Here is a 27,107-nt window from a genome sequence, read left to right on the forward strand (position 1 = left end):
AAGCCTCCAATTTTTCCATCTCCAATCCAAAACTTCTCCAAAAATGTCCCTCCTTCCATTTTTCCCCAAATTTGGGTTATATGGAAGAGTTGACCCAAAAATTTCTATTTTTGGAATAAAAATCTTTATTTACAAATAATTCACAAATTCATCCTTTCTAACTTATCACAACAATTTAACTTGCTTTCCAAACCAAAAATCGATTTCTTTCATTTAATCAAATTTAACCTTTCAGATTATAAACGCCAACAGAATGCAATAGAATCTATTGAAATTTAAATACAAAACTTTTCTTTTCAATAGCATATATAAATGCATTTAATATTCGAAAACAGACATTAAATCAAATTCACTCCCAATTTAAAATAAGCAATCCATTAACAACGAAAATTGCATAACGAATTCTCAATCAATTTAATCCATTAATCATCAATGCAAAAATGCTTATTTAATCAAGATAATTACTAAGGACTAATTAATCAAATTAACCAAACACACCAAGCACGCAAATCAAGAAAGCCAACGAAACAGATGACTCGCAAACCCAAACAAAAAAGGGATAACCGACGACGACTGGCGATGCTCACTTGAGCACGACTAAGGTCAACTAGGGTCTTACGACCACCTAATCCAACTCTAAGGATTAAAAAGGTACACTCAAACCTGCACATCCAGGTGAAGACGAACCTCGCACTCATGCGGCGTTGTACCTGAAATTTCCTGCAACCAAAGATCATACATGCATACATATATAATAACTTAATGAGAGCATTAGTCCGATACTAATATCACGAAATAGGAACACTGAATAACTTGCATATAACTAGTGTGAAAACCACATCAATAGGTATACGTTAAATCAAACATCTGACAATAATCATAATATTACGATAAACTAATCCAGATTAAACCAAGGTTAGAAATAGATTAGGCAGGGGTACTACATTCTCCCCCCCTAGGTTCCGACTTACTCCTGGAAGTCGTAAGGCTAGATGAAGAACATGTCATACGCATCAGCCCTGAAACTCATTCAACAAAGATCAAATTGCACATAGAAATATTTCCATAATCAAATGAAATATTATTGCTAAATCTTTTACAAACGCCATTATCCATTGGCAAGGTACATCTAAAAGTATACATTCCTTAAAATATTCTAGGAATTATCCACAATCATAGCAAAGGAATAAGAATTTTCTTCCTTTCATTACACCAAGTTAAAGCATTACAAGGAGGTAAACAACAATTACCATAATCATCGATAAAAAATGACAGAAAAACATGCCATAAGATCAATTTTCCTTTACCAATCCATCTTTATCTTCAAATTTTATTGAATAGAACTAGCTCAGAATATCAATTTCTACAACCAAATTAAGTTTCATGAAATAAGAGCAACAAAATAACTCAATTGATTACACTTGCAAGGCATAAGAAAACCTTTCCAATGACTATGTCCCATAACATAGCGACAAGCTAACATAATTTACTCCATGATACAAATAATAACCATCCACATAACTGGAATGCATAACAGAAAAGGCCACATGTGAGCATGTCTAATGCTCGGTCAAGGATAACATGCACGATCAGCATCTCTATGCCTGATCTCAGAACAACAATATGATCATAAAAATCCAATATCTCACTCAAAGGCTTGATGGTGCTAGGCACACCATAGCGGTGCTACCTTCCATACAAGACCTCTGTGAATATCCCTTGTTGTGTAAGGTGTTTAGCCTCCAAGAGATAGTCACCACACATAGGTAGGTAGTGGATACTAGCTGCATCACAGCCTCACATACCTCCATCCTCAAGGTTCCTTGCGTCTACTTCCTCGTATACACTCATCCAAGCCCGTCTCCTACGTTCTTGGAGAGGAATTCACATTGCAACACAAGACCAGCATACGAAAACAATAAGGATAAACCAGTTTAGCCACCAAAGTACAGAAGAATAAAGATAATAAATCCTCAATTCCAACAGTAAGGCAAGAAAATAATACGGAATCTCAACACCAAATCAAAGGGAAAAAGATCACAAGATCGTGGCCAAACCTTCAAAGTCAAAGTAAAATAAACTGCTGATCCCCAAAGAAATATAAAGAATAGCACAATTGCACATAACATCACTACGTGACTAATAGCTAGCCACAAACGAGGAAGGAAGGAACAATCATCTAGCTATCCTAGTAGCTCATCATGTGGTGTGGCCAAGTCACACATCCACATGGCATGGCAGTGTGCACCTCGACATCACCCCGCATCACGTCGTCACGTGGCATGGCTCTACCCAATACCTAGCGGTAGGCCGCATGGAAATGTCTACTACATCCCGCATCATGTCTCAGCATGGCATGGCAATACTCCAAGCGGACAACACAGGCAATGGACGTATCCCACATGGCAGTGTACCCCGCGGATAAGGCACACACTAGTCACACTCCGCATAGCGATGTTCCTCTCAGGATACTCGCCGTAAGCCAGAGGTATACATGGCTAAGGTCTACCCACAAGTCTACCAACATTGGTCAGTTGGCAACTTATGTAAGAACAATAACACGCCTCTCATGAAGACAAGGCAACAGATGCTCCAATAGAATTCCATCAGTATGCTCAAAAACTGCCATCAAAATGCTCAAATAAAGGATAGGAATAAGGCTGGCACTCATGAACCTATAAATAGATCCATCAAAAGGGAAAGTATTGAGTACACCTTGATATAGTTTAGTAGTACAACTATATCATTCCTTGAAGTAGAGAAGCTAAAGTCGCTTCACGCCGACATTACTCGTACGCCAATCCATACTATTCAAGGAACGGTCGCTTCGAATACTACCCCTTAACATACCGAGTTACCCACAACCCGAGGTTTGGTACTCAGTAGGGAAACAAATAAGCAATATCACATAAACAGTATGGTTTCCCATACTCATAAACAGCATATCCTCCATGACTGATTACTTCACCAATCCATGGGCACACAAGATAAGCACTGGTTTCTTACAATACGCATAATTACACCAATACTGGTTTAGTCACATATATGGGGAGTACTTTTCAGTACGCTAACATCTATACAAGGAAGATTTCAATTATGCTTTCTACATAATTAACTGAATCAAGTTTACTCTAGATTCAAGTACTAAATTCATTAACAATTCACAATTATATAAGGAATTAACATCATTCCTATAGCTTTCTCGAATCTCACTAAGCATTCATAATTAAATTACTAGCTAAGCAAATTCATTACGAAAGCTTAAGATTTTCATCTATCACTATGAAGCCAAAAGGCCAACATACAATTTCACATGTTTTATAAACATTCTACTTACATCAATGCATTCTTTAATACAATTTCTAAAAATCTTATGATTAGGCAAAGAGAAGGGAAAGAGAGTTTGATAATCAAACTGTTTCCTACAAAGACACAAGATCAATCAAGATCATGCTAGAATATTAAATTTCTCATTATAAGCCTATCATTTAAATTACACGGTTTTCATTTTGCTACCATTTTGAAGGATGATAATCAGCCTAACAAAACATTTCCAATAATTATGGTTGCAACAAGAGGTTCTAGTTTTCCAAACCAGCAGAGATCAAGAGAGGCAATCATTTTCGATAATGCAAGACCTCATAAGAACACTCACTTATAATAATACAATATAGACACATGTCATAATTTGCAACCTATAAGAAATCACATTACGATCAAAGATAAGCAAAGAGCTATTACCCAATTAAAACATATCAATGCATGCACATCAAACAAGCTTTTTCCTTCACACTTTCTAAACACATTAAGGTAATTACACATACCCAAAGCGAGTTCAATGGAGCATTTGCTAAAATAAATCTTCAATCAAACTGGTTTAATGAAACACATAAGACAATCTTTCGGAAAACACATTAATATTCTCTCGAAGCTACAATAGCATGCTCTTTTTAATACTTCTTCTACAACCAAGCAGTTTCACATAATTCATCTATTCACATATTAATGCACCTTACTAAGGTAGAATTTAATCATGCTACTCCTACAACATACACATGGAGAATTCTTTAAACGTACACATACAGTTTTCTCCCATTCACCCAAAATAAATTTTTAAACCCATAGCCCTTTTATTAATCTAAAACATAACGTCATAAGGCTCACTCAAGGGTTAAAGAAGTCACACCCTTTTCTCTCTTGCAAACAAGAAACTCAAATCAAAGATAATTACACATTTCTTAAACATTTTAATTTCCAGAAAGAGAGAGAGAGGAATGGTGATGATCATTTAATTTTCTACAAAATAAGCATTCAATAATTGCCATACTAGTCCTTCAAGTGGACAACACTAAGCTAGATCATAATCTTAAACAAACATAATTCGCACTTTCAGATTCTGGACAAGCACGGACCAATCCAAATGGATTAGTCTAAAGAGTACAACCCTCAATAAGGGAAGGTACATACGACTCTCTTTCAGAATAAGAGAAATCATAGACCAAGACATCAATAAGCACACAATGCACAAATAAGCACTCAAACACCAACATAAGGAAGACGAAAACAAGGTGTGAACACACACGTTACACACCAGCTAAGGTCTGCTCAATCACTCACATGCAATAGGAGGACAAGCATACACATAAGGTCGATACACCTCACACCAATAGAGGGCACGCGCGACACCAGAGATCCCAATGTTTGCAACATGGGCTCTGATACCAAATGTAATGCCCCGCCAGGAAACCTCGAAGGGATAAGCCAAAATTACAAGAATAGAGTGCAAAATTTTTTATTTTTATTTTTTTAAAGTTACAACACAAGATGCAACAAGATATCAAGATTCAGATTACATAGCGGAAGACTACAACTAACACCTAAAGAGTTTCCCAACGAGATTACTTAAATTTCACAATTCACTTAACTCACACAATTAATCCAAAAGCTGAATATCTTAATAACGAGATAATTCAAAATCAGGATAATTTCTTTCAAAGGATGGAAATATAAATCACAAGCAAGATTCATCATTAAGATCCATTCATCACCTTCATTCATGATTTTCATTTAAAATTTCAAACCATACATCTAACATTCTAATACACGAGGATTTCATCAAAACATAAGAGATCTTTCCAAGCATATTTAAATTCCTTAACAACAACTGAGTAAGATTCATTACTCTAAGTTACATTCATTCATATTCCAACTTATTGCATTTCAAAAGATGATTTCGTACATGCATCTACGATAAATCACATCTAAAACACTTATGCATTCAATCAACATGACATTCAAGAAAGAGCTGAATATAAGCATTTATAGTTAATTCCAATTATCCACTTAACCATTCTAACATAAGTTAATCATACATGATAAAGCTGAATAAAGGAAACATAAGAGAATACATCACATAACATCATAATGATCTCAGAGTTCACCCCTAAAGGGCTACTTCTCCGGGTCTGCTCAACTACAAGACCCCCTCTGATAATTAATAAAGTTAAGAGTACAAGAGGTTACACCATAACAATCCAGCCATCAAGGCGATACATAAACAATATACAAACGACCACATCGGTCAATTAATACATAAATGATCCCTGCGAAGAACAGGATCCAGCTGAACATAATCAAAACTAAAACAAGAGGTCCAAGAGAGTATCCATAAAACTGAGCCATCACCACCCAAGGTCTAACCTGAAACCGACACTCACAAGGCCAGAGACAAAAGGACGACCCACAAAGGTACTCCTAACAGGACAAGACGACAACACACTAGCGAACGTAGGGACAAGTGTCATCACACGACCTGGTATGGATACCATGGCAAGTCTTCATAGGTCCCGGTCCCATACACTAGGTCACCTTGGCAACCTAATCCGAGCTTCCAGCCCATCCAAGCCTCATGTGGACCCACACATCCTCTCGTGAAGACAAGGAAGATGGTTTGCCATTTCAGGCCTTCTCACAGCATGTCGAGTCTATGGTAGCACTCGTCCCATGTGTGAGGCACAATTATCTTAATTATAAATTACATTCTAATCTACTTAGGTTATCACTTATTAGACTCACTTTCGACGGGTTACCCAGCAGCCACTTTGGGCACGGCCCCCAATCGAAAGCTACTTTCCCATAGGACACTAGACTAAACTCAAACGAACTCAAAACCAAGGAATACACATGGTCAGACGAATGGAGTTCAAGAAGGAGAACTATCATCTGGTCAAACACGACTCAGGGATGATCACTTACTAACGGTGCTCTAACTAGAGACCCGACCAACACGGTCAACCACAATCATCATTCGACTCACACACAAGGAGGATATGACCAACCATGACAACATCACAATACAACAGTCAACTCGGAAATCGAGGACTAAAATAGGCACCCCAAATCATGCCATACGATAGGGTCCTTAATAAACAAAGCAAAACATGCCATTTCATAATTAAAGGCGAATACAGAAATTAAACTCGCAAGGCAATAATTAGAAAGGACAATATTTCCCCAAATTGATTTAATCATTAAGAGTCGATCAAGTTTTCTACAAGATCTAAATCAGCTTCCAGTTATCTACCTCATCAAGGGATAAGTTGTTCTTGGTTTTCTAACTCGTCAAGGTTCAAAGCATCGAACAGGCAAATTAAGCCATAAAGAGTTTTTTTAACCAATTCATATTAATAAAATTCAGACAACCATTAATCAACTAAAATAAGATATTTAATCTCCAATCAAAACGTCATTAACATACTGGTCTAAAATCAATCTCTACAGTTTCGTATTTTTCAAACCCAGATGCATTATACGGATTTCGGAAATAAAAATGTAGAAAGAGAGTCTAAGGAGGATAATCATTTCCAGAAGCTCATGGTTTCAGTTTCTAATGATCAATGGTTAATTATTCATTTCTAACCTTTCCAGATGACTTATACCCTTAAACTCTTCAAACAATATAAATCTAGGAATAAAGTGCATTTTACCTTCAAAAGGATTATCCAACATAAACATATTTTATCTTCTCAAACTACACACCATTAAAATTATGCCTTGCATAATAACTACAAAAAAAATAATTCATCAACCAATACATTCATGACACATTTTCATCATCAAGACTTAATTAAAAATCTTCATTAAATAATATTAAAACATTATATATATATTTTTTTCTTTTAAAAAAATACATAAAAAAAACATTGTTAAGAACTAATTTTAAAAACAAACATTTTAAAAAGGGTGCTAGGGTGGGCCCACCTCCCAATGGCCAAGGCTGGACGCCCAAACCCTAGCCGGGGAAGGCCTCGCGCAGGCGACGCCACGGCGGTGCCGCGGCGCCCTGCGGCCACCGCGGCCCCTGCGGCCACCGCCGTGAGCGCAGGCGCTGCGGCAACAAACCGTCTGCGAGCATGTTACGAGCATGGGGGAGGAGAACCAGCGGGGGAGCGAGCGGGGGAGAGGGGAGAGGGAGCGGGTGGAGCTCCGCTCCCCGCCTCCAAACCCCAAACCCACGGGTTTAAAAAAAATAAACACGCCCCGTCCGAAAACAATAAAAACGCCCAGTCCAACAAAACAAAAAAAAACGTTTTAAATCTTAATTCGAACACACAGTCTGAACTTCATCAAACGTCCATCACAAATTTGGTAATGAATATAAGTTTCGATTCAATGAAAATTTGTTTTAAAAAGGGAATGGTTCGGTTCAAACGAACTGGGTTTACTATCATATTTCTTGATGGTTTTCTCATTCCATTCAAACCTCCAAGGGTTTCAAATGCCCAAAAAGCAAAGAGGGATAAACAACACCTCAAGAACACTTCCAGCCAAGCTGGTTAATCTACCAAATCAATTCATAAACATGGCATTCGATGGAGAATCTAAAACCAAGTTAAAACCCCCATTTTCATTTTAAACAAAAACTAAAAATGAGAGTTGGATCCTACCTGATCTCGCGTTCCTGGCAAGATCGGCTGAAGAATCCCAATCTTAGTTGCCAAGCCTCCAATTTTTCCATCTCCAATCCAAAACTTCTCCAAAAATGTCCCTCCTTCCATTTTTCCCCAAATTTGGGTTATATGGAAGAGTTGACCCAAAAATTTCTATTTTTGGAATAAAAATCTTTATTTACAAATAATTCACAAATTCATCCTTTCTAACTTATCACAACAATTTAACTTGCTTTCCAAACCAAAAATCGATTTCTTTCATTTAATCAAATTTAACCTTTCAGATTATAAACGCCAACAGAATGCAATAGAATCTATTGAAATTTAAATACAAAACTTTTCTTTTCAACAGCATATATAAATGCATTTAATATTCGAAAACAGACATTAAATCAAATTCACTCCCAATTTAAAATAAGCAATCCATTAACAACGAAAATCGCATAACGAATTCTCAATCAATTTAATCCATTAATCATCAATGCAAAAATGCATATTTAATCAAGATAATTACTATGGACTAATTAATCAAATTAACCAAACACACCAAGCATGCAAATCGAGAAAGCCGACCAAACAGAGGACTCGCAAACCCAAACAAAAAAGGGATAACCGACGACGACTGGCGATGCTCACTTGAGCACAACTAAGGTCAACTAGGGTCTTACGACCACCTAATCCAACTCTAAGGATTAAAAAGGTACACTCAAACCTGCACATCCAGGTGAAGACAAACCTCGCACTCATGCGGCGTTGTACCTGGAATTTCCTGCAACCAAAGATCATACATGCATACATATATAATAACTTAATGAGAGCATTAGTCCGATACTAATATCACGAAATAGGAACACTGAATAACTTGCATATAACTAGTGTGAAAACCACATCAATAGCTATGCGTTAAATCAAACATCTGACAATAATCATAATATTACGATAAACTAATCTAGATTAAACCAAGGTTAGAAATAGATTAGGGTAGGGGTACTACAGTATAAGTGTGCTAGCAAACAAAGCCCCCACATAAATCATGTACGATGTGAAAGCATCATATCCATGGCTCAACCCCAACCAATGGACATCCCATGTTTCATGTGGTTAGGATAGATATAGCTATTGATCTCTTCTCTGATGATTATTGCTCGAGTAGATCTGACTAGTCCAACCAGATACATCTCATCCCAGCTAATATGACTTTCATGGACCTCTAAATCTTGGAAATCAAAGACAGGGTGTAGGGCTTCAATGTCCCCACCCTATCACTCATAGACCACCATCTCTCTGTGGATGGGAATGTGAAATATGCTATAGACATCCTCCAATGGAATGATCATCTCCTTAGTCAGTAGGTGGATAGTGTAGTGCTTTTTGTACCACCTCTTGGCTAATGCAAATATAAACTCAAGATTCATTTGAATCTTAAGCATGAATGTAGCATGCCATAATCCCAGTACTGACAGGGTCACATGATCACTCTTTGACATTTGTTGTCTCAACCTTTGTGTCCACAAAAATATCTCTCGCAAATCTAGTAGGGCTAAATCAACTTACAATTACAAGTGCAATCACATTAGCATCAAGATTTAATTAGCTTTATTAGCTCTATCTCGCGACTTCATCAACTTTATGATCAGCTTTATCAATCACTTTGCAACCTATCCTGCTAGGATACTTTCCAGATTTCATCAATCCGGTGGCTTATCCTACTAGCCATTCCTATTTATCATAGTGATAGCCTGCTTTTCCTTTATTGAGACCATAAACATGCTTATGTTTATCACAAATGTGGTAGGAATCCCTATATGAAATTTATTGTGCAAAAACACACTTCTTCCCTATACATGCTCATGTTTATCATAGACACACCAAGAAAACATAGATGCACTTATTGATGCCACAAACACACTTTGACTATAAACGGGTTGGCATTTGACACAAACACACTAGCATTTACCCTAAACTCATTTTAACCATAGATGCAGTTTTGCAGACCATATACACATTTTTACCGACACTATACATGCTAAAAACATAAATGTACTAATATTATGCAACGTAGACGTGCTAAGAATTACCATAGACAAGGTTTTAAAATTTTCCTAACTGCCACATTTTTGTCAAAATGCAAACTAGCTCTATTTATAATGCATTAAATGCAAAAAATCATAAGTATGATAGGGTACATACCGTCTCTCGGTACTCTGTGTATTTCTCATGCCATTAGACATACTTGAATAAGTGGAATCTCTCTACCATAGCTCCCCTACCAAGCTCGTAAGATCTCCTTTGCTTTGCACTGTAAAAAATGACCATGATGGATGCAAATGAGGTGGTCCCTCTTCCAAGCTCCTATTTATAGGGGTGCTAACCCTAGGTGCTCATGGTGAATCTTCATGGTTGTTGTGATCCCTCAAGATCCCATTTTTTCCCATCTTCAACCTTTTTCACCTACCTTTTCATCCTGCTTATCATTTTTTAGTCATTGTCTTTTTGAGAGATTGTTGGAGTTTTTCAAAAAAAATTCACCCAATCTCTTGAGGGTGCATTTCGTCTTCCTTACCATTGGTAACTTATTGTATCAACGCTTTATTTTTCTTTGAAACAATGTGACAAACTGCATTGTCTCAAAGAGGGGCAAAATGTAGACACCTAAAATTGTCCTAGCTTAATTAAATAAATATTTTATTTATTTAATTAATTCACTAATCCTCTTCTAGCCTTTCCCCATTTAAATAATTATTTTCATTTATTTAAATTATCCTTTCCCTAAATTAAATAAATATTTTATTTATTTATTGGCCCCACCTCTTCTATTAATTAAATAAATATTTACTTATTTAATTGATTCATTAGATTTTTCCATCCATGACACTTGTCACTCATCTCTTAATGTACCTTTAACCACCTCTCTAATATTTTCTGATTTCTTATACCTACCCTCTAATCTAAGCTGAACATTTATCCTTCTTCCTCCTAATCGTAGCCCTCCATTTCTAGGGTGTTTTTTTAATAAAAGAGGATCCTTTCACTATCCCTCCATATAGGAACCAATCAATCAAGCATCTACAGTCCATTGAATTCTATTGGGCTCTTGTACACATACACAAACTAAGAGCAACTATATCAAGCAAGATTAATGGAGAGAGGAAATAGTGGGGATCAAACACTATGGCTATGTGAAGTTATAATCTTTCTATTTTGTTGCTTTCATGTTTTTAGGTTCTTCATTGGTGTATGGTGGATTTCATTGTAGAACTAGGTTTTTATGTGGTTAAATCTTTATGAGTTTTACAATTATTTAAATTCTCAATTTCACCATATAGAATTTCAATTGCACAAGGATATTAATTCAATTAATAAAAGGTGACCATGAACTTGCATTATAAAATTTTGTTTAAAACTCTAATCATTTTACTTTATTATCATATTTTAATTCACCATATCATCGTAATTCCTAATTTACCTTCAAGAATATAAATTGACTAAAGGATAATTAAACTACTCCACACATGCAAATTAATCACTAATCATGGTCTAATATCGATTCAAACATCCAAATCATCATAAAATAGGTAGTATCATAAGTTATTAGGATAAATATACTCAAAATAGTGCCAATGTCATGTCCATCAAAGGGTGAGCCTCACAAAAGGTTTTTAAATAGGGTGGTTATTACTTTCCACTTTGCTGATAACAATGTCATTCCTTCAAAATTCTAATAAAGAATGAATCAACATCATGGACATATTACATTTTTATTATTTGATTTCTAGAGCTCTCAATTAGCTCATAACAAGAATACATATTTTGTCTTATAATTGGTCTATCTATTATTGGATTTATAAAGAGTGGTAGAAAATTAAACATGGGGAGATAACTATATATCTTTCCATTCCTTTGGGTTTAGATGTCTCTCTTTGGAATGTGGCTCTTGTTCATAAATAGAACAAAACATATTTTGTATAACTAGGGTAATAATTTCTTATTGTTAACTAGCAACATTCAAGTTGCTAATAAACTTTACATTGTAACCCATTTGTACTATTCATCATTTTCAGTGTCATCGAAGCAAAGATGTGAAGAATTGAAGAAAATAGTTTAACAATTTCTTTAGTCTATGGGGGATGATAATGTTGGATTCATTTCCCTCTTCTTAGTCTTATTACATTCAACAAATATCTAAAGGTGGTCTAGGGTTAATGGACTCTATAAATCAAAGTCTATGCCTTTCTATAAAATGGATTATAACATTTGCTAGTGGTTATGAACCATTGAAAATTTTAGTCCATCACCAAATCATCAAAAATTCAACCAAGAAGGCAAGATATTAACTAGTTATATGCTAAAATGCTCATTACCACTTTCTTTAAAACCATAGCCTCTTTTCCTCTATAGTTTATTCAAAAAGTTTGGCAAAGAGTTTGTCAATTTATAAACTAGAATAACTCTTCCTTATAGCATAGTTTTAATTTTTTCTCAAGATCGATTTCATGGAATAAAATTATTATTTATCATGATTAAGGATGTGAGTTAGTAACTTTTGTCATAAATTACTAATAATCTATGTAATTTATATAGAAAAAGATGATCTATATTGTGAAAATAATTGAAAAAGAATTTTCAAATAATTTATGTAGGGATAAGTTTTCCTAGGTCAAACCATAAAAAAATTGATCTTTATAATTACGAAAATAATTCAAAAAATATATCTTCAAACATGCAAATTATCAAAAATAATTATAGAGATTTAGGTTCATTTTAATTCTTCTATATATGTATGGATTTTAACATGTGAATAACCATCAAATCTATAATATTAAAGTTTATTCCTTAATGTAAATCAACAATTACACATTTAAAGATAAATAAAATGTAAAATCATGTGATTTTAATTTGTGAATAGCCCTTCCTTATTGGCACGAAATGATACCCCCAAATTAACCACCCCTAGCATTTCCTCATCTTTGACCACTTAAGTCACTAATACTATTTTTAATCCTTCTCTCTGGGTCTCTAATTCTACCTTGAGTACCTATAATACTCTGGTTGACATTTATTTGAAGTCCTCCAAAGATTAAAAAGCATGTTTCTCTAAATTATTGGAGAGCTCTATTGTTCCTCATATTGAATAGGATTTTGATTCCTTATGGAGCTTTGAAACTACCTCAATTTCCCACTATGATTCCCCTAAACCTAGTTTTTAGCTAGGTACCCCTCCCACTTCCCCACCTAAATATTATATCATGGGGTAGAAATAGGTGCCTATTTTATAATCCACACAAACTCAATACCTCCTTTTCCTTAAGCTTCAGGAGAAAATAGAGGAGATTTATAGAGCATTTGATACTCACATTGAGCTCTCTTAGCGGTAGATGTCCTAATTGTACAAGTTTGACAAAATTATATAGACTCTTGAGATGTTGGCCTTCAAGAGGTCACTAGAATGGTTGGAGAAATCCCTTCATAATCACACATGGAAACAAATGATGAAGATGATATAAACCTTTGAAAAACAGAGAATGATTGAGAAGGAATTTTAGAACATTAGAAAACATGTGAGATTAAATAAGAATATTTAAATTGAAGTTCAGATTGCCAAGATAAAGGTGAATCGGGAGGTTTTCATGAACAATATTAAAAATAATTGAGTGCTACAATAACTTGGTCAAAAATATAGTGAATACTATACAAGTTCTATAGCAGGAGCTAGTGAGAAGAAAAGAGAAATGGATGAGAAGGGATGTAGTACTCTTGACTCATGGTAGCCTTCCATATAAATCACATAAAAGATATAAATATCTTATTGATATTCGCATCTCTCTCCATTGGGTTGAAGATGTTACTGTTTCCTTTGTCCCTTAAAAACCATCTAGAGTTTCTACAAAAATAATGATAGGCCATTAAGGGCCTAAAGTCCCTTAGTGATAGCTAGCTATCAATTGGTCCTGCATTTATTTTTTATGTTTTGTATTATTATATTTTTAAGGACTTTTAGCTTCTTTTTTTTTTTGTCAATTTCATGTCTCATGAGATTTGTCTCCTTTGCCTTGATCACTAAAATATAATGGGTCCAGGCCTTCCCTATGCTAATCTAATCAAAATAGTAGATATATGTGGAAAAATCAATTTGATATTAAAAAATATTACCACCAAAGAGATTAAGATTATATTACTATAGATTAATTAACATGATAGAATTTTTAATGTATTACATTAAATGAAAAGATCATGTAAAAATTCTATCCTAAGCCTCTAATATATAAAGTAACAAAAAATAAGAAACCACAAGTTGTTACAAATATTAGATTAAAACCATGAGCCCAAACTAAGGATTCACATCCCAAGGAAACAATCTAATGCTTCCATATTCATGAAGAGTGTCTCACAAGAATAAAATATTACACCTTAAACCACTCCTATGGCTTATAAATTTTTCATGAATGTCATTGAGCCCAATTTCTCTCTCCTAAGTGTTTGACAGATCTGATACTGGGAGAAAACTGAGAGGGGGGAGAGTGAATCAGTTTTCTATCAGCAATCAGAACTATTGCAGATTAAAATATTTATATCGGAGCACAAGGAAGCCAACACCATGAAAGATAAAAATATGAAAGTACAACACACACAACATGAATATTTTTGACATGGAAAACCCAATGAAGGGAAAAACCTCAGTGGGAAACCCTACCCACAATCAGATAATACTTTTGCAGCAGTATGTGAACTAATTACAATGGGGATTGCACTTGCAAGCAGGCCAACTGCCTAGAGCTCACTGCTCATCACAAAAGAGAAGTCTCACTGACTTACAAAAGCATCAAACTACAATCCAGAAAGAATGAACTATGAAAATAACATCTCCTAATGCTTGATACAGTTTCGATTAAGCACAGATGTCTTCCCTACAACACCAAAATCCTTTTGCCAAATGATATATCACTTATTCGAGCATAAAACTTCCTCTGATAATGCAGACATAACCATTGATACCATATATAACATATTACATGAATAAGTTACCTATAAATACAAATCAACAACCTTATGATAAGGTCAGATAAACCCTAAACCCATTAACCCATAATTACACAAAATACATTACATGATATCACCGGACCAATATTATGATTTACATTACATAGCATGGACCTAAAGAAATTGCCCAAACAATTATATCTGTGGAAATCAGGCTAAGACCAATCTCCAACACGTTTCCCCAACCAGTAGAAACCCTTAATCCAATAACATAGAATATCTAACCAAATCCAAATAGGACCACCATATTAGCACGCCAGCTAATGCGAAGACACAAAAAAATTGGTACACAATCAAGAAACACCTTCAGCATGTTAGAAACCATTTCCATAAGCCAGACCAAAATAATTGAACCATAACGTCAAATATCGCTAACCGGTAAAGCTAATCGGTACAAGGAAATATCAGCCGGGAACATAAGCGATAGCTTCTAGAGAACCAAATCATGAACCAATTGAATATGACAAGAATATAGCCATCCTGAATAATCATCCAAAATCAAAGCCAAGGATCTGATCATACCGAATCAAAATCATAGCCAAAACCAAGATAAACACCAAGTCTAACCGAGATAGGTCCAACCGAGATACAATGTTGACATCAACGATAAAATTTAACCAAATCTAGCATATTTCCAACAATCTCCCCCTCTCGTATTGATGACAACATTGAATGTGAAAAACATCCAAGTGCTAAGGAATGCCAACAATCTCCCAAAGACTGATCTGAAATATATCTCCCCCTTAGATTAACAATTTTCCACATGAACACCATCTCCCCCTTTGACATCAATGAAAAAGGATGGATACCAAACCAAAAAGAAAATAGAACCAAATGGTTGACTACTCCCTCTAAGTAGTAGCAACAACATCTCATCAACCCAGATTAGAAAGTATGTTTGATAAGCTCACTAGATTGATGCATTCCTACATCTCTAAGTCTCTTCTACAGGGGTGGTGACCCCCAACTGATCTCTGAGATATTCAAAAGTACTATATTTAGGCAATGGTTTTGTTAGAATATCTGCAATCTATTCCTTAGTATGCACATAAACCAGTCTCACTTCCTTTGCTTCAACTTTTTTCTTGAAGAAATTATACCTTATAGAAATGTGTTTTGATTTGGAATGAAATACTGGATTATTTGACATATCCATAGCAACAATATTATCATAGTGAATAACAATAGGCTCATCTTAAATTACCCCTATATATTTCAACATCTGTTTCATCCATAAAATCTGAGTACAATTAGTTGCAGTAGCTACATATTCAGCTTCAGTAGTGGATAAGGAAGTACATGATTGTTTCTTGCTAAGCCGTGAAACCAATTTCTTTCCAAAAAATGATTCACCACCCGTAGTACTCTTCCGATCATCCACATATCTTGCCCAACTAGAGTCTGTATATGCATATTATTTGAAATCATCATCTTTTGGATACCATGACCCATAGTTTGTTGTACCTACTAAATATCTGAATATCCTTTTGACAACAATATCATGAGTTTCTCTAGAATCTGACTAAAATCTAGAGGCAATACAAACAACATTCATTATATCAGGTCTAGTATGAGTTAAGTACAACAATCCACCAATCATTGATTTGTATCTGCTTCAATTTATTCTAGGAGATTCATCATCCTTTGACAATTTGCGACCGATTATCATAGGAGTACCAACAGGTTTGGAGTTGTTTAGTCCAAACTTCTTAAGAAATTCCTTCACATACTCAGTTTGACAAATGAAAATACCTTTATCAGTCTGATTAATCTATAAACCTAAGAAAAAAATCATCTCACCAATCATAGACATTTCAAATTCATTCTTCATATCATCATCAAATTTCATGCATAAAATTTTTTCTCCTCCAAAAATGATATCATCCACAAAGACTTCAATGATCAATATATCATCATGCTCAATTTTATAATATAAGTTACTATCAGCATTACCTTTGCTAAAACCGAGCTTTGAAAGATATTTATCTAATCTAGCATACCATACTCTATGGGCTTGTTTCAAACCATATAAAGCTTTCTTCAATCTGCAAACCATGTCCTTGTCCTCTGATAAAGAAAATCCATCAGGTTGCTCAATGTAGGCTTCCTCTTCAAGATCTCCATTGAAAAATGTACATTTGACTTCCATCTGATGTACCTTGTAGTTCTTGTATGTAACATAGGAAAGAAATAGTCTTACTACTTCAATTCTTGCAACCAGAGCATAAGTTTGATCATAATCAACTCCTTCTTCCTATGAATAACCTTTGCAAACTAGTCTAGCTTTATTTCTCACAACTTGACCTTCCTCATTTAATTTATTCCCAAAAACCTATTTAGTTCCAATAATATTCTTATCTTCGGGTCTAGGAACCAATTCCCAAGTCTTATTCTTTTTTATATGATCTAGTTCCTCTTCCATTGCTTTCATCTAATTCTCATCTTTACTTGCTTCAATACAAGATGTCGGTTCAGTTCAAGAAATTAAACATCTCTTCAACAACTAACCTTCTTCTAGTCACCACACCTTTCACTTTATCTCCAATGATTTGATCTTTAGAATGATTCAGTTTCACATACCTAGGTGTTTTCTGAATGTCTTGACTTTTTGATGTTACCAAAGAAATTGGATCTATGCTCTCAACTGATTCTTGCACTATTAGTTTTGAGCTGACAAATTAATCTTCTAGTCCATAATGATATGATCTGATCTAATTATTATCCTGCTCATCCACCTTGACATTTATGCTTTCCATTATCCTATTCAATCTTTTTTTATAACATCTATATGCTTTTCTCTTAGTGGAATAACCCAAAAATATACCTTCATCACTTCTAGGATCAAATTTTCCTAATGCATCATCTCTTCTAATGTAGCATTTACATCCATAAATTATGAAATATCTGACAGTAGGAGTATGACCAAATCATAATTCATAAGGAGTCTTACCAGCATCACCTTTTATGTGTACTGCACGTTGAAAGTGTATACATTGGTATTGATAGATTCTCTCCAATAGATATTAGGAAATTTTGCTTCTATCATCATTTTCCTTGCAGCATCTAAGATAGTTTTGTTCTTCCTTTCCATTTTTCTATTCTGTTGTGGAGTTCTAGGTGTAGAAAATTGTCTTCTGATTCCATGCTTCTCACAAAGTTGTTGAACTCATCGGATGTAAACTCACCACCTTGATATGATCTTGAGCATTTTATCTTCAATCATGTTTCTATCTCAACCATAGCTTTGAAAATTTTGAATTTCTCAAGGGCTTCAAGTTTTTCTTTCAAAAATGCAACCCACATCATTCTATAATAGTCATCAATAAGTAACATAAAATATCTATCACCTTGAAAACTTTTAGTCCTTGCCGGTCGACACAGATCAATATGAATAATATCAAGAATTTTATTATATCTATCATGTATGATTCTGAAAGAAGTTCTAACTTTCTTACCCATTTGACATTCTCTACATACCGGATTATGAGGTTTAACAATCCTAGGCAAATTTCTGATAGCTTTTGTTGAACTAATCTTGACTATGCAATCAAAGTTTACATGACACATCCTCTTATGCCATAACCAGCTTTCATCAACCTAAGAAATAAAGAAATCCTTCTCACTAGATTTTAGATGAAAGATGTTTCCTTTGGTCTAAGTTCTAGATGCAATCTCCAATCCAGATCTATTGAAAATCTTGCATTTACCATCCTTAAATTGCAAATGAAATCCTCTATACACCATCTAGCCTACACTCAAAAGATTATGCTTCAATCCTTTAACATAATAAAAATTGTCAGTATTAGTCTTACCATCCAAAGATATTGTTCCTTTTCCTTTAATCCTACATGCCTTTTTGTCTCCAAATCTGACTAGTTTGCCATCAAATTCTTGCAGAGTTAAAAACTTCCTCTTGTCACCAGTCATGTGATGTGAGCATCCACTTTCTATAACCCATTCATCCTTTTCTTCAATTTAGCAGCTAGAGCCGTCTCCTCAGTATAAATTTCTTTAATGACAGGTTCCGAAGAATCATCCTTGATAGCAATAAAGACACCATCTTTACTAAAGCTTCCATTACCGGATCTACTCACAGGTTCATCATCATCATCATCAGTAATACCAAGATAATCATCACCAACATAATAACATGATTTATCCTTATTCCTTCTAAATCTAGGTATGTTCTAATATTCCGGATTAGGCTTATAATTCCTCATAAATCTTTCTTTATTCCTAGTAGCTCTCTCAGGACATCTAGAAGCAAAATGATCAATCTTATTGCATGAAAACCATTTAAAATGTTATTTTCCTTCATACTTACTTCCAATCAGTCCTTTAGGGATTCTTCTAGCTATTAGGGCTTCCAACTCTTCAAGTTCTTTGTCCTCTATCTCAATGTCTTCCAAATCTTTAGCATATAAATCCTTCCAATCTATCTTCTACTTATCAGAGGCAGATGCTTTAAATGTAGTCCCTATTTTAGTAGCACTTTGATCTCCAAGTTCCTCAAGGTCAAAAGCAATCAATTTCCCAAGTAATGTGTCTCTAGTAATAGGGTACTTGACATTGTTCGAAGTTCATTAATTGCAGTAGCCTTCATCTTGCAAGTTGGAGGTAGAACTCTCAGAATATTTGAAACAACCTCATCCTCACTAACTGATCCTCTGCAACATTTGATTCCCATGAAAATCTCATTCACTTTATCCATGAAAGAACTTATCTTCTCATCTTCTTCCATCTTCAAAGTTTCATATCTCACCCAATAACCTTCAAGTTTTGCAATCTTTACTGCTTGGTCTCCTTCATAAAGAGTTTCAAGATTTATCCAGATCTTCTTTGCATTCTCCAATTCTATGACATTCAATAAATTTTCATTAGATAGGGCACTTAGCAATGCTTCTTTCGATCTGACATCATTTTCAGCTCTCTTTTGTTCATCAACAGGTGCCAGTATTTTAGAATTAGGATCATGAGATATATCCCCTTTCTCCACTATCTCCCAAACTTCAGCTCCATGACATCTTAGATGAATCTTCATTCGTTCCTTCCATATTTTGTAATCTGTACCATCAAATATAGCAATCTCCTTCCGATAGGGATTGAATGTGGAACTAGATGCAAATGTCATTAGATCTCCTCAGGCAATTAATATTCTACAGAGAGGACCAGGCTCTGATACCAATTGTTAGATAGATCTGATACCAAGAGAAAACTGAGAGGGGGGGTAAATTAGTTTTCTATCAGCAATAAGAACTATTGCAAATTAAAATCTTTGTACTGGAGCACAAGGAAACCAACACAATGAAAGATAAAACATGAAAGTACAACACACACAAAACCAATATTTTTTATGTGAAAAACCCAGTAAAGGGAAAAACCATGGTGGGAAACCCTACCCACAATCGGATAATACTTTTGCAGCAGTATGTGAATTAATTACAATGGGGATTACACTTACAGTTAGGCCAACCACCTAGAGCTCACTTCTCATCATAAAAGAGAATTCTTGAGCACTGAATTACAAAAGCATCAGACTACAATCCGGAAAGAATGAACTCTGAAAATAGCATCTCCTAATGCTTGATACAATTCCGGCTAAGCACAAATGTCTTCCCTGAAACACCAAAAACCTTCTGTTGAATGATATATCACTTGTTGACACACAAACCTTCCTATGATAATCCAAACATAACCATCGATACCACATATGACATATTATATGAATAAGTCACCTATAAATACTTATGATAAGGTCGGCTAAACCCTAAACCCAAAAACCCATAATTACAAAAATTACATTACATGATATCACCGGACAAATATTATTATGTACATTACATATAATGGACCTAAATCAAATGCCCAAACAATTATACCCACCGAAAATCATGCTAAGACCAATCTCCAACATGTTTCACCAACCGGTAGAAACCCTTAGTCCAATAACATAGAATATCTAACCAGATCCAAATAGGACCACCATATCAGCACGCCAGCCAATGTGAAGCCACCAAACAATTGGGACACGATCAAGAAACACCTTCAACATGTTAGAAACCATTTCCATAAGCTGGACCAAAATCAGTGAACCATAACATCAAATATTGCTAACCGGTAAAGCTAATCGGTACCAGGAAATATCAATTGGGAACATTAGCAATAGCTTGTGGAGCACCAAATCATGAACCAACTGAATATGACAATAATATAACCATCCTGAATAATCATCCAAAACCAGAGCCAGGGATCTGATCATACCGGATCAGAATCATAGCCAAAACCAAGATAAACACCAAGTCTAATCGGGATAGGTCCAACACGAGATAGAAGAATTATATCCAATTGGGATACAACGTTGACATCAATGACAACACTTAACCAAATCCAGCATATTGCCAACAGTAAGAAATCCATATGTGCAATATTTATATTGTCATAACACCTTCCTCAAGAAAGATTCTTCATAAATCCAACTTTAGGGTTGTTGTGTAACTTCCCTCATTCAATGCCATTACAAAAATATCTCAAGAATCCCCAAAAATAAAATAAAATAGTCTATCTCAACTCCTCATGGGAATCCATATATCTTATTCCAAGATGTGTGGAGACAACAATCTTATACATGGGATAAGAATTGAATATCACACTAAATTATAACATTATCTCACTTATTATTTATGTTGTAATGACATAATATTAAATTTTAAATCGAATTAACTACAAAAAGAGGAAAGGTCCATAACCTCCATGCATTATAAAAATTTATCAATACTCACCAATTTTGAAATAATATGAAACAATGTCCAAAGAATCCACCTTTGAACTATGACCTTACCATCCTCAACCATATTGCAAACAAAGTGATATCAATTGTCTTGCACGATAAACATTTACCATAAAAAAATGGACCAAAATGAGTACTCAAATATGAAAAAATTTAAAGCTATTTTTGAAACACAAGTATCAACCTAGAAAATTTCACATTACAAGGTGATTCTTAGGGATAGATTGAAATGTATTAGCGTAAACCTATTTAACTACCCTTTTTTCTAGTGTATTGAAAATATGCAACATACCTTCTAAGATTGCATATCTATTTTGTATTATATAAGTCTAGTCAAAAGGGTCCCAAACTCTTACATATCATATTAAAAGTTAAGCATAACTATAATTAAAATAATTTAACAAAAGGATAGTCACTGGACCAAGCCACACAACAAAATACAAGAAACAACAAAAACAACATAACAACACCACACAATAGAATAAGACCAGGAACGAAGAACTCCATAGTGGAACAAGACCACATACTAGATGAAAACCTTGTACAAAGTGCTCTAATATGAAGTCGAATCACCCATGGTAATGTTCTAATTGGTAATTCCCATAGAGATATTCTTTGTCTTCTTCTTCTTTTGGATCCTTCCATCATAGTTTCCTAATTATAATTTTTATTTTTTGTTAAGAAGCAATGTAATATATTTTTAGAATCATTCTAGTCATTTTTTTTTATGACCTAAATTTGACAAGAAGCCATTTTTTTGTTTCAATATGCATAACAATTTGATTTTGACTCAATCTAACAAGTCATTTTAAAACATATATGAAAAGTAGATGTTATACTATCTTTTTAACAACTGTCATCAAGAATTAGTACTCTAAGAAAATACTCTAACATCTTTCTTCAAGTGGTCCTTCTTTTTTTTGTTTTTTTAATCTTTAAGTATGATGTAAGAAGAATTTAAAACTCACTAATTTGCTTCAACAAATCCAGGAGCAATTTTTGCATTTTCAGTATGATAGGAAGTTTAGTCAAAGTAAAGTAGTTCCTCCATTTATGAAATGATTTTATATTGTATTATCTTTCAACCTTTTAGTGACTAAGTTGTAATTCTTGGCAATTTATTTTTCCCTTTAAACTACCTATTGGAAAATTTAATTATTGTAATTGTTTTGTTCAATATAAAAAAATTATAATTTAGAATATGAAATGAAGATTAAGAACATATTGAGCTCAAAGTTACAATTTAGAATCACTTTGAGGTAACTCAAATATTTTAGGCTACATAAATGGATTATATACATTTTAGTGATAATTTCACATTCAATTGAAGGCTCTAAGAAGAAAATGTGTACATTTTGAAGAGTAAATGCACAATATCTATAAAAAAAGAATAAGATAAATGAAAATTTAAGTGATTTAATATTTATATGTCTATTTTATAAAAATTCTATATTTATAAGTTCAATATTACAAACAATTAATTTATAAAAGAAATTGTAATTCAATTTATAAACACTAATTTTTTTTTTTGTTGTGTGCAAGTTTATAATCATCAACGTTTCAGATCACAGTGTGTGATTCATCATCATGATCAAGTTTTAATCATCAACATTTTGGATCACACTCTGTGATCCATTATCAAGATGAATCTCATTCATCATGATGATGGATCACATAGTATGATCAAAAACGTTGATGATTAAAAGCTTGCACACAATCAAATCCAAAAGTTGTTTATTTCATTATCATGAATTGTGGAAATCTAATAGAATTAATATATTTTTTCTCATGTCACACTCAATATCAAATCTTCAAAAATACATTTAATCTGATTAAAAATCTTAGACAAATGAATTACTTTTCCTCATAACATACTCATTACAAAATGACTTCTAATTTAAAATCTACATACTCATCATAACATATTATACTACTAGCGAAAGCTTTTAGTCAACCATAATGTTAAAAGACTTTTGAGCTTAGAAATATAATGCAGGAGGATACATAGAAATATATGGAGGATGATTAAAAGTCTGTTGTTTTACTCTCAAATAATTATTGTATCATGTCGACTGACGACAAAGTAGAAAATGAGGTCGAATGAAGAAATAGTTGAGATTGTTGTGGTTGGTGAGATGAGATCATTTACTCCCTTTTCCCCGGGCTTTTAATGTCATTAACAAACTAAATATTTGAAAAATGCAGCAACTTACCGAAAACGGAAGAGTTTGAATTAAGATTTTCCACAAGTACAATAGACTTGTGGAAAATGCACATGAAATGTAGAAAAGATGTTTGGTAATGTTGGTTAGTATGCAATCTTATTATTTATTTTGGTAAATATAATTGTTGTTAATTTGTAAATCAATTATCTAGTTTTTTATTATTTTCTTTATAATGTTGATATATAATTTTTTATTATTTTTAAAATAATTATTAATAATTGATTAGCTAATATTTGTACATCTTATTCTAATCTTTTATAAATTAGGGAGAAAAAATAATTGATATTGCAATACCAATATTATAGTTTAGTTTTTTAAAACATGTCAAGGTTGTCAAATCTTGCCTAAATATTGTTCATTTATATATGTCATCTAGTAGATCCTGCATCAAATACATTTAAACTAGATTTAAAAAAAATAAAAAATCTCACGATGATATCTATAATTTGTAATTTGAAATTGAATTCCAAGTATATAATGTCAACCTCGTGATTGTATTCTAACTATCAAAAGATAAAATATTAAATAGCTAAACAATTATAATATCTATTTTTAGATAGATTTATGTACATGGTCCAATTGATTTGTTGTTAAAAAATAATGAAATGATTATATTTTAACTTTCATGTATCTCAATAACATATATATAATCTAGAGATCCTCATGGTTATGCAAGCTCCTTCCCCACTCCGATGGATGTAGAATTTTTAGCAGGCTCTTCAAATGGGAAGTAGTGGCAGTACTTGATTTCCAATTTTGAAATTTTTGCGTCAAAGTTTTACCCTTGCAGTAAAATTATGCGGAATTTCTCCAGGGTCTCGAGCTAGTATGGACATCTCGGCCATAGCCCTTGTACTTTATTATGCGATATTATTATAGCCCCTCAAGCAGCTTATGCACGCCTCGTCCAGAATTGTCGGCTCCCCAGTTTGGTATAGTGGAGAATTTTGTTTTCCAGAGCTCGCTTAGCCCCTCTCAATTGTGCGGTCATGGTTTCATATTGGCAGTTTTGTTCAGAATGGGCTCTTTGCACTTAGGACCGTAGCCTCTAGATCTCTCAGAGTTGGGTCTTTGTCTCTCCTCTATGCTTTGCTCCACAATCTTTCAGTTGGATAATTCAGAAGTGTATGCATCTTCTCGATAACCTCTTATGGGGTCCATTTTCTGAGGATGGCTTCCCCCTTTCATTTTTTGGCAATTTTCGGGTTTTATGAGTCCACATCGACATTCCAATCATTATATGATTGATTTTTTAGGTCCTTATTGTATCTCTTCTTCGGGAATGCTCAGACTGAGGCTGATATAGCTTGTATTAGGTTTATATCGATATTTTAGTGTAGGTTTCTCTTTTATTTTCTCTAATATTTCGAGCCATAACTAAAGGTTTTCTTATTGGCTCTTTCCTCTAGTTTTCTCTTTGAACTAGTTCTATGTAATCTCCATTATTTAAATATTAATATATTACCACAAAAATTACTAAAAATAACATATATATAATATTATAAGTAATATAATAAATGTTAGAGTAATCTTTTATTAGCTAATAATTATTTATTTAATTATTAGTCTATTATACTCTATGCTTAAGCTAAACTTAGGAATCTTATAATTCTATAGGGTTTTCACCTTTAGGGTTTCGAGTATCCTCTTATAAGGATTCTCTCTTTGTATTTTCATAACAACTGTAATTATTGAATTGCATTCTTGTTGCACAATCAATATGACTCCTCTTTTCTGGATCTCGGAATTCTAGCCTCCATAACTATTTTGCTTCTCTATTTCTGTGATAGGTTTGCATGCAGCTGATCTTTGGGAGTTGTAGAGTTGATTTTCCTCAACTCCAATAATATATGTTAGTAATATAATTAGTACATTAATAGTAATATTTATATTATTGATTACAAAACTTAATATTAAACTAAATATATTGATATATTGTACTTATACTTTATTATAATTAGTATAATATTATATAAATATAACTTTAATAACATATTAATTGATAGTATAATATTAATGAAAATGTGAAATTATCATTGAAATAATTTGAAGCAATAAATTAAAGTAATTTGTGTTATTTTAGGTATTTTTAATTTCTCAAAAGGTTGCTTCAAGTCTATTTATGTATAATTTTGTGTTATATTTAAATAACATTGTACAATATTGTGATATTTTTTTCAAGTCATATGTTATGATATGTTAACTACAACAATCAATATTTGTTATTCTTTTAACTAGTCACTATGAACTATACTTTCAACTATGTTGTAACTTCTCTATCTTGAAAAAAATACTACAACAATGGTGATTTATCATTTCTTTGTGACTTCAATATTAATAGATGAATAAAATGTAAATTCAAACTGATTTTAAATATTCTTTAAGAACAACAATAAACATTTGTTACTTAATAAGACTAGTTTTTTATTAGGACACCTATTGACCATGTCTATTAAAAATCATCAAAAATAAAATATGAAATCATCAATATAAATCCTAATATTTCAATCTAGATTTTGTATTGATCACTTTCAAACTCGTAACCTAGTGATTAAAAATAGTGGGGAAACTTCTGTTGGCAATATTGCATTATAACAGACAATGAAAGATTGCTGGCATTTCATAAGGATATTGAGAAGGTTGTTGATGATTATGGATATAACTGATTAAAGATGTTTACTGTCTTGATGTTATTATTTTGTCATTGATGTCAAGAAATTGATTTTCTAATTCAATATGATGTTGCCATATCTTGAGAAGTATGATTTAAAGAATATAAAGATGTCGGTAAAAGACACAGGAAAGAATATGATGAATAAAGGGGATGAATAAGGTATTCAATGGGCAACTACTACCGAGTCAGACAATGATGAGATCATGATGTTTAGATTGTTTTAACATCATACATATGTTGTAAATTGTAAAGGTTAATACTATACTATGTTACCAAGCAAAGAACCTAGTCGGTAAACCCTAAGGTTATCGCTATCAGTTAATGAAGGCGGAATGTCTACCGAGTGAAGTTTAGTATTCACCGAGTTATAACCGAGTTGTAACCGAGCTATAACAGAATGCATTAAATGTTTGCATGCATTATTTAACGAAGGA

Source organism: Cryptomeria japonica, chromosome 2 (genome assembly GCF_030272615.1).
Source record: "Cryptomeria japonica chromosome 2, Sugi_1.0, whole genome shotgun sequence".
NCBI classification, from domain to species: domain Eukaryota; kingdom Viridiplantae; phylum Streptophyta; class Pinopsida; order Cupressales; family Cupressaceae; genus Cryptomeria; species Cryptomeria japonica.